This window comes from Fundulus heteroclitus, unplaced genomic scaffold (assembly GCF_011125445.2).
Source record: "Fundulus heteroclitus isolate FHET01 unplaced genomic scaffold, MU-UCD_Fhet_4.1 scaffold_57, whole genome shotgun sequence".
Classification (NCBI taxonomy): domain Eukaryota; kingdom Metazoa; phylum Chordata; class Actinopteri; order Cyprinodontiformes; family Fundulidae; genus Fundulus; species Fundulus heteroclitus.
Genome location: NW_023397000.1, coordinates 1288568 through 1304830, shown reverse-complemented (window position 1 = coordinate 1304830; position 16263 = coordinate 1288568). Strand labels below are relative to the sequence as shown.

The following is a 16263-nucleotide window of genomic DNA, read 5'->3' as shown; positions in this document are numbered from 1 at the left end:
AAGGTGTGTGAGTACAAAAACAGGGTGTAATAACATTGTAATAATCACATATGAAACAACACAGAACCTTTTTGAACTGGACACAATAATAAAAGTAAAAGCACCTCCATATTTTGTTGTGTGAGCAGTTTAAAACATTACAGTTCTTAGGAGGCCCCCACAACTGTATACATTAAAAGACATAATGTACAAGTACTGATATATTTAAAACTTGATCAGTGCTGTGCTCAACCTAAAGACACAGGAGAATGCTTTCACACCAGAGGTTGGAGGTGTACTAGTAAAGTTTTGCTGAATTTAGACTTCCTTGTTCTAATGAACGTCTCTACAGACTTGAACAGAGTAAAGAATGATTGGTGTTAAAATCTTTGACTGTACCAAGCAGGATTAGGCCCCACAAGTCAGTAGTGGGTGTCTTTGGACCAAATCTCCTAATTTGTGGACTCAAAATCAGTACAGGTTGATATTGCTAACTGCAAAAAGCAGACACAGCAGAAAAAACAGCCCCATGAAAGCCCCTTTGCTTGTTATCACCCTGAAAAGCAATTAAAGACTTTTTTTTAAAGATTTACAGATAATCTGGGCAACAGTGCCTGACCATATCAGAATGCCTTAAATGTGCATTCTACAAGGGACAGAGCAAACTGTACCTTAGGTGCTTTAAAGGTCTTGTGGGGAGTGTAGTTTCTTATACTGTGATGTGTCAGCATCAGAGCCAATTATTTAACCAGATAAAGAAGACTGTCCGTTTCCAAGCCTCTTGAGCTGATTGTGAACAGAAGGATGCCTCATAAAAGGAAAATTATAAAAAGGACAAATCAGAGTATCCTCTTCACAAGAAAGTTTTAAAGCAAAAGGTGTCTTCAGTCAGAGGCTTCTTCAGAGCACTACAGTAGACCCTTTTTGCACAAAATATCAGCCATCTATAACTTTTCAACGTCATATTAAAAAAAGCTTAGGTAATGTTCAAATATCTCACCAAAAGGTTGGAAGCATTGTAGTGCCATTAAGCCATGATGAGAAAAATTATATTAGACTTGATTGGAAGCAACAGAAGTTTTAGACTCTCACAGGCACAAAGGACCTCCCCTCTCAGCAGGATTCCATCAAGGCTATAAAACTTTGCTCCCACAGACAATCTCTCTCGTTCTTCCTCTGCCTGGGACATCTGAAGGAGCATGGCTGGGCCAGCCACACTTGATCCAGAGTCCGCCCTGGACCAGCACCACAACCAGCCCTGGACCAGCACCAGCTCAAGGCCCACAAAGTCCACAAGCTGCACAGAACGGGCCTTCTGTGAAACTCATCTGCCCTCGCTTCAATGGTGCGAAAAAGGGCAAGGCAAGGCAAGGCAAATTTATTTATATAGCACAATTCAGTACAGAGACAATGCAAAGTGCTTTACATGATTAAAATATAGGAATAAAAGCAAGTAGGGATAGAATGTAGAAACAAAAAAGAACATTAAAAACAGTAAAACAGTTTAACTGGAACATTCAAAGGTAATTTTAAACAAATGTGTTTTTAATCTCGATTTAAAGGAACTTAGGCTTTCCGCATTTTTACAGTTTTCTGGAAGTTTGTTCCAGATAAGTGGAGCATAGGAACTAAATGCTGCTTCTCTGTGTTTGGTTCGTGTTCTAGGTATGCAGAGTAGGCTGGAGCCAGAAGACCTGAGTGGTCTGGATGGTTTATACGCTGATAACAAGTCTGTGATGTATTTAGGTGCTAAGCCATTTAGGTATTTATAGACTAACAGAAGTACTTTAAAGTCTATTCTCTGAGATACAGGGAGCCAGTGTAATGATTTTAGAACTGGGGTTATGTGCTCTACTTTCTTAGTCTTAGTGAGGATGCGTGCAGCAGCGTTCTGGATCAGCTGCAGCTGTCTGATCCACTTTTTAGGCAGACCTGTGAAAACACCATTGCAGTAATCAATTCTATTAAATATAAACGCATGGATTAGTTTTTCCAGAGTCATTAGTCCTTTAATCCTGGAAATGTTCCTCAGGTGATAGAAAGCCAACCTTGTAATTGTCTTTAGATGCTTTTGAAGGTTCAGGTCTGAGTCCATCACTACACCCAGGTTTCGGGCCTGATCAGTGGTTCCTAGCTGAAGCGACTGAAGCTGTGCGCTATCTTTTGATCTCTCCTCTATTGGTCCAAAGATTATTACTTCAGTTTTATTTTTATTCAATTGAAGAAAGTTTTGACATCCAGGCATTGATTTCTTCAAGGCATTTACTCAGTGCCTGAACTGGTCTATAGTCACCTGGTGACATGGTGATGTAAAGCTGTGTGTCATCTGCATAGTTACGGTAGCTGATGTTGTTTTTTATTATCTGAGCAAGAGGGAGCATGTAGATATTGAAGAGGAGGGGACCCAGGATGGACCCTTGGGGAACCCCACATGTAATTTTTGTCATCTCTGATGTAAAGTTACCTACTGACACAAAAAAGTCCCTGTCCTTTAAGTACGATTTAAACCAGTTGAGAGCTGTACCAGAGATGCCGACCCAGTTCTCCAGGCGTTCTAACAGAATGGAGTGATCAACAGTATCCAATGCTGCACTGAGATCCAATAGAACCAGCACGGTGGTTCTTCCACAGTCTGTATTTATATGGATGTCACTAAACACTTTGATAAGGGCGGTCTCTGTACTGTGGTGAGCACGGAAGCCAGACTGGAAAACGTCAAAGCAGCTGGTTGTTGTTAAGAAGGTGTTTAATTGTTGAAATACAGCTTTTTCAATAATCTTACTGATAAAGGGGAGGTTTGAGGTGGGCCTGTAGTTCTGGAGTAGTAGTTTGTCTAAGTTGTTCTTTTTCAGCATTGGTTTGATATTTGCTGTTTTTAGGGACTGGGGGAAAACACCTGACAGAAGGGACGTGTTTATTATCTGAGTCAAATCAGACGCTATGACAGGTAAAACTTTTTTAAAGAAAGCTGTGGGTAGAACATCAAGACAGCATGAAGAGGAACTTAACTGCTGAATGATCTGCTCTAAGCTTTTGTGGTTTATTTGGCTGAATTGGGACATTTTGTCAAAAGTAGTTCCAGCTGAATACAGCATTGGTTCTGGTGTTGATATGGTAGTACTAAGTGATCCTCTAATTTTTAGGATTTTCTCAGTAAAGAAGTTAGCAAATTCATTGCAGGCCCTGGTGGAGTGGAGTTCAGAAGCCACGGACACAGGAGGATTTGTTAACCTGTCGACTGTGGAAAATAAGACACGAGCATTATTGTTTTTCTTAATAATCTCAAGGAAAAAAGATTCTCTTGCATTTTTCAGTTGTGAGTTATATCTGTAAAGTCTCTCTTTATAGATTTCATAGTGAACCTGAAGTCTGTTCTTTATCCACCTGCGTTCAGCTTTTCGACATTCCCTTTTTTCACCTCTAACTGCTGGAGCATTTCTCCAAGGAGATTTTTTCTTCCCAGAAACAACCTTCACTTTAACTGGAGCAATGCAGTTAATGATGTCTGAGACTTTAGAATGAAAGTTATCTACTAGCTCATCTACTGAGTTGCAGCCCAAGGTTGAAGTATCAGAGTAAGCTTGAATAAAAGTTTCCGCGGCATTGTCCTTAAAGGTGCGTTTTCTTACGATGTCCCTTTGGCTAAATGAGTCACTGGAAATTATGCTTTCAAAGGTGATCAGATAGGGCAACATCAGCTACATTGACGTTGGAAATCTTTAGACCTTTAGTGATGATTGAGTCTAAAATATGTCCCTGTTTGTGTGTTGGCTGTTTAACATGTTGAGTTAAACCAAAGTTTCTAAGTGTGTCACACAGTTCTTTTGCACTTCTGTCTTCAGGGTTGTCAACGTGAAAGTTCAAGTCTCCCACAATAATTAAACAGTCATAATCAACACATATCACAGACAGGAGGTCACTAAAATCCTTAAAAAAGTCTGATGTGGACTTAGGAGGCCTGTACACATTCAGAAACATAGTTCGTACCGGGCTCTTTACCTGGAGAGCCAAATGTTCAAAAGAGTTGAATTTTCCCAAAAACACCTTTTTACACTTTAGTGAATCATTAAACAATGTTGCCACTCCTCCACCTTTCCTTTGCTGTCTGCTCTCACAAAGAAAATTGTAGTTTGGAGGTGTTGACTCCATCAGTATAGCTGCTTCACTAAATTCATGCAGCCATTTTTCTGTTGAAAACATTACATCAAGATTATTTTCAATAATGAAGTCATTAATTAAAAGGGATTTTCCTGACAGAGATCTAATATTTAATACACCCAGTTTATATGATTTGGTGGTTGATGATGTCTCTGTGACAGATTGCATCTGACAGTTTATGACTTTTAAGTATTTGTTCCTGTTTATCCTTTTGGTTTTCTTATTTCTGCCACGTATTATCACAGATATTCCATAATCTCCGGCAAAAGGCCCAGGCTGATGCTGGAAACTGTCATGTCTGATAAACGTGCGGCCAGGGCCCAATCTGTATCACAGCGAAGTAATTTGGAGTTCCTCAGTACCAAAGTGTTCTGTGATACGTAGAGGACGAGGATCTGAGGCTCTGAGGCCTTTGGAAAATGTTGGTTTATTCACAGCAGAATGGCTATGTGGAGAGGATGTCATCTGTAGGTCAATCTTAAATACTTTGTTCATGTTGTGAGAAAATTCCAGAAAAGGAACTTCTGGGCTTTGTGGAGAAGAAGGGGAGGTGGGTGCAGACTGGACTGGTGTTCGTGACGACGGAGGTTCTTGGTCCTCTCTTTGTCCTGCTGAGATCTGGGATGAATCCTCCTGTAGCTCTGATGACGCCATCTTTCTGGCCATCTTTATCTTGGCTTGTTCAGGCTGCACTGGGCTTATCATTTGTTTTGGCACTGGTTGAGCTTTGTTTTGGAACAAAGCTGATGGTGCATGGTTCACAGAATAGAAGATGTTTGAAATCAGCTGTTTTGCACCTGACCTATTTAGAGAGAAAGCATCTCTGTTGACCAGATGTCTTCTTTCCCAAAAGATGTTAAAGTTGTCTGAAGGTTACAGTTGTTTGTTTGCATGTTTTTTCCAGCCATTTGTTTAGCATCAGAATTCTGGAAAAAATCTCATATCCACAATTAACGGGCACATGAGGGCCACTGAGAAACACCTTGACATTCAGGCCATCAACAAAGTTCAACAAACGAATGTAATCCTCTTTCAATACTTCTGATTTTCTTATCCGGATGACGTCGTTTAGGGCTTCAGCTTGTATTATGAGTTTTTCCAAGGTCGGGCGTTCTTTCAAGACCCTTGGAAGGATGTCTGAAACATCAGACACCAGGCCACAGTTCCTGTCGTTATAAATCAACACCTCTGGGTTTTTCTTGTTACAGAAATGTTTTATCCCACTTACAGATCCATTGCATAATATCAGGGTCCTTGGCCCTGTGGCATGTCTTTTCTCTGATGTCTTAGAACGGAAATCGTTGACATACCTCTGATTTTTGTCCTCCTGGGTCACATTTTGGAGCGCAGCGAATCTGTTTAGTAATGGAATTCCAGCATTTCCAGCAGGTTTACTCCTATCATTTGTTTTGAGAACAGCCCGCTGTTGTTTCACTTGTCTTGGGACATCTCTCTGTAGTCTCAGCCAGTTTTCTTTGTCTAGGTGTGGGGTTCGTTGATCCTTTGGTCTTGCACCCAGAGTGGTCCAGGGATTCTCATTTTCCTCAGGGAACTGTTTGTTTGCTGAGTCGCTGGGCTGGTGGTCACCGTTCGGAATCACAGGCAGGGTTGTTTCATTTCCATGCGCGGCGTTTACATCATAATTCACTTCGAGTCGACAGATTTTCAGTTCCATAACAGCTATCATCTGTAAAAGCTTGTCAAAGTCCATTGTGGTGAAGGAAGGCATCTTTTCAAAATCAAAATCAAAAAATAAGTAAAAGAAAATAAAAAAAAAACTAAATCCAACTTTCTGTGGTTTAGGTTAAGAGATAAAAAGGAGAACAAAAGTAAAAGGCAGGAAAATGCAAGCAAGCAGGGAGCAGAGAAAAAAGCATCTGAACAGGCAGGGGAAAATTCTTGCCCTCTGCGGAGCAGGGGACCTGACTGAGTTTGAAGATTCACCAATCAGATCGAAGCCAAGTTGCACTCTGACGTCTGCACAACCAGCCAAGAAGCACAGAATGCCGAAACAGCTTTGTTTATTTTTGTCAACTGTTGCCGGAAAGCAGACTCGAGACAGTGGGGATTGGTCGCCTTCTCTCACCAGACAAGCTGAGAGCCTAGAGGCTGCCTGCAGGACGTCGGAGCTCGCTGCCCCTACCAAGCTTTCGGTTAGCTCATAGCCGCAGATGCTGCTGGAAAGACTAGCGATTTTTCCTGGATCACTGCTCTCTTCCTTGTATGGCCAAAGTGGACCGAACTTGCACGAGACACCGACAGGTCTAGCAGGATTGAGGCAGGGAGAGTAAATAGTCATTTGGAAATGTTTGTGTAACGCGTCCAAACAGTGTTCTTAAACACAAAGAGCTAATGGACGTAGCTCATGCTAGGATTCTGTACCATGTCATTGCCGATGTGATCAGAGTGTGTTTTATGGTTATAACAAATGTTATCTCCACAGGGGTTTCATACATTGATGGTATATTAATGTTTATGTTAACCGGCTCACTCATTATGACTAAAACTAATGCCGAAGTTTTAAAGTTAGTGCTGATAATCCGTTAGCCAAAATGCCAGTAAGCTTCTGGTAACGTCCGATTTCCGGTTATTCGACAAAAGCCGTTTTAAACTTAAGGCTTGCTTCGTTTCGCTCCGAAATCGTTCGATAGTGCTATGAGCGTTATTACTGCATTAATATGGAATATTAATGTCGATTTAAAGGCATTTTGTTTAACTTCAGGATTAGCCGATTTTAGCGACCCATCGCTACAGTGACCCCCACCTGCCGGAGGTATAATGGCAGTAATAAATTGTGTGTTCCTAAAGTTTATAGATTCTCACCGAGAAAATCATTCTTAACAATGTTATTTCCTCAAATAATGTTTTGTTTAACTCGGGATTTGCATTGTGAATGGGTTAAAACACATGCCAAATGTTGTTCTAAATTAGTTGAGCTAATTTAACTCCATTTAATTCCATGTTCTTTAAGCTCTGCAGTGAACCAGGATTCACTGAATTATTCTGATGATGATCAACCACTTTTGTTTTGTCTTTTTTTTGCATGTACATAGTTCCTTAGCTTCTTTTATCTTAATTTTTATTAGTAGTTTTAGTTAAGTTAAGTAGTTAAGTTTCACTAGCCTAGTAGAGAGGATTTGTTGACTAAAATATAGTGTTAATTCAGATAAACAGCATTCTATAGTGATGTTCTCTGGATGTTTATTTTATTTCTGTCATTAAATAATTAAACTTGAAGAGAAGTTGCCACTCCTTATTCTATATGTGTGTAGGGTTTACTGTTAAAAGATCGCTAGTGCTCGTATCCTCCCTTTGAATTATTATCCTGATATCAGCTTAAGAGCTGATATTCACCGGACAATACCTAACACAGAGAGGGTTATTTATTAAACATTAAATACATTTTAAAACAGTGTATAATTGCACAACAGCATTGTGTAAGAAAACTGGGTTACATCTAGGGTTGATTATTGTTAAGAACCGCACAATTCGATTCAATTTCGATTTATTTTTAAAAAAACAGAAATAAACAATTTTACCTGCCATATTTTAGATATTTATTTACATTTTGTCCATATGAAGAGCCATAGTATACCAGTGCATGTATTAATATTTTGGAGCAATGAAATATTAATGTATAGTACAAAACTGAAAACATGACAGTACTTTTTTGACATAGCAGTTCATGCAATTAAAGAGCATGCAAACCTAAATTATTCTAATGTAAATTCTTCTTCTTTCCTCTTATAATAGAAACCGAGGAAATGCAGGAAAAAGTTAAAAGTTAAACTGAAGAGCCGTATTAAGATTAAGGACTAAAATTAAAAGATTGGGTCAAACCAAAACATAATTTTACTATTTACAGCACATAAACTGTGCCTGAAGGAAACAAACGGAAAGTAAAAACGACACTTCAGCTTTTTAAACACAGACGGCGCACTGTATTTCATAACCAAAATCATATCCACAGATTTATCGAGCCTTTCTCTCATTTTACAAGCACTGAAACTGTTAGGTTTTGTCTCTAAAGTGTTTGGTTTAAAAAAGTTGCTCCTGCTCGCTGATCAAACCAGTTGCGTGTGTGCAGGAGAAGGCAAAGGTGCCACTGCGGCAGCCTTCTCTCTCCTGCAGAGAGACGGCTGCCGATGCAATGTGGAGCCCGCTTTGCTCCATGTTGCTCTTGAGTCTAGTAATGTTGATGCTTGCTAGTCAGAATTAAAGTCCCTTAAATGAAAGTTGCGTCATGGGCGTTCCATTTTTTTCGGGTCACGTGATCTCATGCGGCCATTTTGGGTCTAGGCTCAGCTAAGCTCAGCGCGTTTACAACACTGCGAGCGACCGATTTCTTTTATTTTTATTTAATTTTTTCTGATTATTTCGAGTATTTCTTTATTTCGAAAATAAGCCACCATGCCAGGGTGTTGTGCCCACGGCTGCAGCAACAGCACTGATAAAGGGACGCGGATGTTCCATTTTCCAAGCGATGAAGAGCGGCGTTTATTGTGGATCAACGAGTCAGTCGCTTGGACCAAGAGACGAACAAAACTTGGAGACCTACAACAAACTCTCGCTTGTGTGAGGTATGTGGGCTTTTTTTTTCTGAAGTCAGGGTTTCCCGCAGCCTAAGTTTGGCGGCCGCCTCGCCAATATAAAAACAAAACAAAACAAAAAAACGCGCAAAGCTTGTCTCTCCCCGCCAGTCCCCAACCGCTAAGCCGGGCATACACTGTACGAGTTTTTCAGTGGTGGTACTTATATACATCTCAAACTGTATGATGGAACCGCGGGGTTTAAAAAGTTCACCGCTCACGATCTGTGCGGCGCGACGCTCGGACGCGACCGGACTGCGTGCCCCCTCTGGGACCGCTCGCTGTGGTGGCAGAGGCAGGCGAGCGACGGTGGGTGACAGGGACCCAGAGCAGGGGGTCGAGCCCAGCTCACGCACCGCACCGGCGGCCGCGCGGCACGGCAGGTCGCCCGGCCCGCCCCGCGAGCGGAGGCGTGCCGAAACAGGCGGCCAGCGCGTCGCGCGGACCGGAGCACTTGCCCTCCCCCCGCCCCGCGAGCCGACGTCCGGGCCCCGCGGGTCCCGGGCCGGGTGAAGGTCGCTTTGGGGATGCCTGCTCCCCTCCCTCCCCTGGCGGGGACGGAGAGGAGGGGAGGGCGCTCCCTCGTAGCTCTGCTTGAACAGCAGGATGCGCTCACAAAAACCTCACGACAGCCGACTGAATTTCAAACATGTTTGATTTTCACCGACCGTCCGATTTTTTTATGTGAAATTTTCTTCTGTACTTCTTGCTTTATTTCATTGTGCTGTAGCATAATGTGTGTCTGATTTTTGTCCTATGGGACCAATTCTGGACTTCAAGACAGTAAAAGAGAAGTATACAGTTCACTTAAAAATGTCTCTCTCAAGTCTTATTAAAATGTAATATCAGCTTTTCTGGATGCCTAGTAGGTGATCATCAACACTCAGTTGTGTTTTATTCAGAACACCTGCCTGAAGGGTATTAGAAGGTGCGAAACGCGCATAACATAACAGTGTTAAAGCGCCTGCCTGTGGCAAGTTTAGACCCAAAATGGCGCCACTCGCTGAGTTGGCGCAACTTTCATTTAAGGGACTTTAGTCAGAATAAAAAGCAGCTTTTGAAATAAAACAACCATTTCTGTATGTTGCATTTTATTGAAATTATTGGCAGTATTCTAATTTTAAATACTGTGATTTTATTAGCTACTGGTGGGAAAAAATTGATAACCAGCCAATGTTGATCTATATAATGTTTCCTTTAGTGAAATGAATTACTGAAATAAATTAACTTTCCAATAATATTTCAATTTATTGAATATGACTGTACATCCTGAAATTAAATGAAATGTAATTTCTTTTAAATATAAATTGAAATACTTGAAAAAGAAACCCCAGCAAAAAAATGTTTTAAAAATACATTTTCTTTCTAAATATGAACCGTGGCCGCCATTGTGAAAGTAAAACTTTTTACTCTTGCTTGCAACACTGTTCAGGACTATTGGTTTGCTGGCAGGTCAGTGCTGGAGAGACGCACAGAATTGTAAAGGATAACCAATGGCACCCTGACCAACATTGGGTATCGGGATGAAATCTCTTCACCCATTGCTGGTGCAGTGAGTCCTGGGTTCTCCTGGTGCATGATTCAATTAAATTTTATTTATATAGTGCCAATTCATTAAACATGTCATCTCAAGGCACTTTCCAAAGTCAAATTCAATCAGATTATACAGATTGTTCAAAAGGTTTCCTATCTAAAGCTGGGCGTACACTGTACGAGTTTTTCAGTCGTGGTACTTATATACATCTCAAACTGTGCGACGGAACCGCGGGGTTTAAAAAGTTCACCGCTCACGATCTGTGCGGCGCGACACTCGGACAAGACCGGACTGCTCACACTGTACGTCGTGTCCCCTCTGGGACCGCTCGCTGTGGTGGCAGAGGCAGGCGAGCAACGGTAGGTGACAGGGACCCAGAGCAGGGGTTCGAGCCCAGCTCTGGCGAGGCCCGCAGGAGGCACCGGGCTTCGGGGGAACGGAGGGGAGAGAGGAGGGACGAGACGCATCGGCGGCCGCGCGGCACGACAGGTCGCCTGGACCGCCCGCCCTCCCCCAGCAAGCGGAGGAGTGCCGAAACAGGCAGCCAGCGCGTTGCGGACCGCGGAGGAGTGCCGAAACAGGCGGACCGCGGAGGAGTGCCGAAACAGGCGGCCAGCGCATTGCGGACCGCGGAGGAGTGCTGAAACAGGCGGCCAGCGCGTTGCGCGGACCGGACGGCTCGCCCTCCCCAACACCGGCCGGAGGTTGCTTCAGGGACGCCCGCTTCCCTCCCTCCGCTGGCGGGGACGGAGAGGAGGGGAGGGCGCCCCCTCGTAGCTCTGCTTGAACAGCAGGATGCGCTCACGAAAACCTCACGACAGCCGACTGAATTTCAAACATGTTTGATTTTCACCGATCGTCCGATTCCTGATCGGGAGGTAGTCGTGAGAAGCCAGTCCCCCCTCCTCCCCCCCTCTACGATCAAGCTGAAATTCGGCCGATTCAAAAAATGCTCGCACGACTGAAGAATCGGCCCGAAAAGGGGAAAAACTCGTACAGTGTACGCCCGGCTTAAGGAAACCCAGTAGATTAGTAGCATTCACTCCTCATGAAAGAGCGTTGAGCCACAGGGACAGTCGTCTGCATTGTCCATAGTTTTGCAGCAATCCCTCATACTGAGCAAGCACGAAGCCACAGTGGAGAGGAAAACTCCCCTTTAACGGGAAGGAAAAATCTCCAGCAGAACCAGGCTCAGTATGAGCGGTCATCTGCCTCGACTGACTGGGGGTTAGAGAAGACAGAGCAGAGACACAAAACGAGAGAAAGATGATCTGTCTTCCCTGGATGATGTCACAGCTAACAGAACTCCAGACCAGGTGTACCTACTATGAAGAAAAAAAAAGACAGAAAACAAAAAGGTAAAAGATGAAATGACAAGAAGCAATCCAAATTGGAGAACAGTAGAACTCACCAGAGTGATAAAAATAGACCCTGATATCCTCCAACAGCCTAACCCTATAGCAGCATAACTAGAAAGATAACTCAGCGTAAGCTAAGTCACTCTAACTATAAGCTTTGTCAAAAAGGAAGCCTAGTCTTAAAAGTAGACAGACTCCCAAAACTGGGAGTTGGTTCCACAGGACAGGAGCCTGATAACTAAAAGATCTGCCTCCCGTTCTACTTTTAGAGACTCTGGGAACCACCGATAGACCTGCAGTCTGAGAGCGAAGTGCTCTGTTAGGAACATACAGGGTAATCAGAGCTCTGATATATGATGGAGTTTGTTCAGGCTCACGAGCCATCTGTGCAAAATTGTATAACTGACTCTTGCATAAACAGTCGTGTGTAAACAAAAAAGAGAAGGGGGCCCAGCACACAGCCTTTGAATTCTCCAGTGCTGAGTGACAAAGTGGAGGATCGTTGGAATCCTGATCTGACTGGCTGTGTCAAAAGGCATCCAAAGGCAGATATTGTGCTCGAGGTTTAAGTTGTACATATTAGCTCTGAAGCCAATGAAGGGAAGCTAAAATTGGAGAAAACAGATCCCTCTTGTTGATTTTCATCAGAACTCTTGCATCAGCATTTTGGATCAGCTGAAGGCTTTGAACTGCATTTTATGGACTTCCCGATAGTAAAGAATTACAATAGTCCAGCCTTGAAGTAACAAATGCATGGGCTAGTTTTTCAGCATCACCCCTGGACAGAATGTTTCTAATTTTGGCAATATTCAGGAGGTGAAAAAAGGAAACCCTGGAAACCTGTTATTTAAATGATATGTCTTGGTCAAAAATAACACCAAGATGTTTTACGTTATTACTAGAGGCCAATTTTATGCCATCCAGATTAAGTGATTGATTAAGAAGTTTATTTTTTGAGGACTCTGGTCCAAAGATTACAACCTCTGTCTTGTCAGAATTTAAATGCAGGAAAATTTAAAGTCATCCAGCTTTTGATGTCATCAAGACAAGCCTGTAGTCTTGATTGGATTAATCAGGATTTATGGATAAAGTGTGAGTGTCATCAGCATAACAGTGGGAATTAATCCCATGCTGTCTGATAATTTGTCTGATAATTTTGCCAATCGGAAGCATATATCTTTAGTAAAGAGAATCGGCCCAAGGACTGATCCCTGTGGTACTCCACAAGTGATCCAAGAGTTTGAAGAAGATTTATTATTAACATGAACAGATTTGAATCTGTCAGACAGATAAGATTTAAACCAGCCTAATGCTTTTCCCTTAATCCCTACAGTATGTTTACTGAAATGCTTGTCTGGTGAGAGAAGTTGACCAATCCCCACTTTCTAGGAGAATACTGTGATCAACTGTATCGAATGCAGCACTGAGATCCAACAGGACAAGTACAGACACAAGTCCATTATCTGAGGCAATGAGAATATCATTAGTGACCTTGACCAGAGCTGTTTCAGTGCTATGATGAGCTCTGAAGCCTGACTGAAACTCCTCAAGTAGGTCATTACTTTGTAAATGTTCACAAAGTTGATTAGCAACTACTTTCTCAAGAATTTTAGATGGGAAAAGAATATTAGATATAGGTCTGTAATTTATTAAGTCATCTTGATCAAGAGATGGTTTCTTAAGTAAAGGTTTAATATCAGCTACTTTAAAAGCCTGTGGTACATATCCATTTACTAAGGATAGATTAATCATGTCTAAAATAAGGGCATTAATTGAAGGGAATAACTCCTTAAATAACTTGGTTGGGATTGGGTTTGACATACAAGTAGAAGGTTTAGATGAAGCTAAAATTTTAGGTAGCTCAAAAAGCTCTACTGCGTCTAAACAATTCAAACACCGATCAGGTTCTAAAGATTCCTCCAACGCTGCCTCATTTACTCCGTTTTTAATCGGTTTAGTTTTGGCCGGAAAGACCTTAGCCGATAAGACCATCCATTACCCCATTGACCCCTTGGTCAATGGGGTAATGGATGGGTAACAGTACAGAAGCTGCATAGAGGTATATTAAACTACGGCTCTGCTTCCTGGTCTGGTAGAATTTTACTACTGCCAAAAGAGGAATTTTGAAGAGCGTCAAAATATCAGAAGGCCACATTAAACACGTCATCTATTACAAATCATTTGATGTTATCCAGTTACGCCAAGCTGAGGCAAACCTCAGAGGGACAGTCTAACCTGAAAAATGGACAAAAGATATGATAAACAAATCTGACCATGATGTAAACACCTTAATGTGATTGTGAAACTGGGACAGTGTGCTCTGGTCTGGTGCACGAAAAGAATATCAGCAAAAATGAGGGCAGCTTCAGATCTGAAGGGTTAAAATTGTAATTCTAATCTTGGTTTTGTTTTGGGCAGGGTTCTTGATGCTGAATTACAGGGGGAAACTCTTATCATTGGAGAGAAACACTAGAAGTTCATAAACTTAAAGGGAAAATCATGGCTAGTGCTGATGAATAATTCTAAGTCAAATCACTTTAAAAAAGTAGGCATACGGAGATTTGAAACGTTGTATACAGTAAATACCAAAAGTTTGGACACACCTTCTCATTCAAAGAGTTTTCTTTATTTTCATGACTATGACAATTGTAGATTCGCACTGAAGGCATCAAAACAATGCCTTCAGTGCGTAGTTTTCTGCGTCGCACAAAAACACCATGGTTGGAACCAAAGATCTCAAATTTGAACTCATCAGATTTCCACTGGTCTAATGTCCATTCCTTGTGTTCTTTAGCCCAAGCAACTCTCTTCTGCTTGTTGCCTGTCCTTAGCAGTGGTTTCCTAGCAGCTATTTTATCATGAAGGCCTGATTCACACAGCCTCCTCTTAACAGTTGTTCTAGAGATGTGTCTGCTGCTACAACTCTGTGTGGCATGGACCTGGTCTCTAATCTGAGCTGCTGTTAACCTGCGATTTCTGAGGCTGGTGACTCGGATGAACTTATCCTCCACAGCAGAGGTGACTCTTGATCTTCCTTTCCTGGGACGGTCCTCATGTGAGTCAGTTTCTTTGCATGCTGGTGAAGATTTTCAGTCATCCAGGTCATGTTCATTCCAAAAAAAAAGGGAAAAAAAACAACTGGACTTGTTTTCTGAAGTTTGAAGACGTTTCGCTTCCTATCCAGGAAGCTTTCTCAATCCAAAAAGTCTGGAGTAATGTGGAGTATGAAACTTTATACTACTGCCCAACAAAGACCTTATAATGGCTTACATAACATGCAAATTCAACCGAAACAGGTCCACCCCCTTAGTAATGGGAAGTCATTAAAGTCATTGTAAGCCAGATTGAATTGAAACTGGTCCACTCCTCTGTAACGGGGAGTCGTTAGGGTCGTTATTGGCCTGGCTTGCAGGCCAATAACGACCACAGGTGGTGAATATTTAAAGGGTTTCAAGGACCTACACGATTTCTTCAATATTCACGATAGCGATTGATAATGATACGAAAATGCAAATTCTAGGGTTGGAGAAAACTTAATTTATTCACTAATAATCTGCTGGGACAAGATGTGGCGCTAACATAAAATAAGGATTTACGATTCACGGGGTTATGAAATTACACAGACACTGCGGCCTTAATTTGGAAGAACTGTAGGAAAAGCAATAAGAATAATAACGGATGAATGAAAATGTAAGAAAATCACTCCGAGTAATGTCTGCTTAACTTTTTCAAGGTTAGACTAAACACATGAGAACCGAGGACAGGATACTTAATAAAGGGCTGGATTACATGGGGATAAAATTGTGCTTGGGTGTATTATCAATGATACAAATGTTAAATGAATGACACAGGTTTAAAGTCTCATAAAATTGTTATTTAGAACTGTATGGGGCAGTTAAATGATCAGGGGGAGATGTTTTTAAAGAGAAACAATGAGTTACTGTTCACAGCATATTACAGTTTAAAGGTTTGTTTCAAAACCTTTCAGACAGGTGGTTATAAAATACAACCAGGGTTGATTAGATACACTGTCAAAGCCAACAGAGATTATTAAGATGAAACTGATTCACAGAACTACTTCCTGTCTCCTCCCTAGGCTACGCCTACTTCCTGAATATCAACCAGTTACATCTTTGTGTGCCCTTGTGCATGCAAAGACTTCCTTTTTCTCAGCTGGGCTTTTCAAAATAAGACAAGAGATACACAGGGATGCTTCTGATTAACATCACAACAATATTCTGGAAATCTACATAGTGGAGCATTATTTTACAAACTTAAGGGTTTTCTGTTTGGGTTCTTCAAGAACAAGTGAAGTATTTTAGAGCTGGTTCAGCAAGAAGTTTCTGAAAGTTTTAATACAATTCTTTGTTGAGACTTAGTGTGCTAAATGAGGTGAGATGAAACTTGACACAGTAGCCATGAAACTAATAAAATTATAAAATTATGTTACAGAGAACTTTCAACTGTCAGACATTGAAAGGGGAGACACACATGGGAGAAACTTGGTTAAGAATTACGGAGAAAAACTGCTGCTGATAAAGTTGAACTAAGATTTCTCCCTAATATAAGAGTAATGCAAGATTGAATGATTACAGTGCAGGAGTTCAAGCTGAGAGCAAAACAATTGTGAGCGGGAATATCTGGA

At 41.7% G+C, this 16263-nt stretch overlaps 1 protein-coding gene across 3 annotated transcripts in view; it reads right to left on the bottom strand.

Annotated features, from left to right (window-relative positions):
• The window catches only part of nadsyn1 (NAD synthetase 1), a 143791-nt gene that overhangs the window by 70842 nt on the left and 56686 nt on the right, over positions 1-16263 (bottom strand). The gene's annotated exons all lie outside the window — the stretch shown is intronic.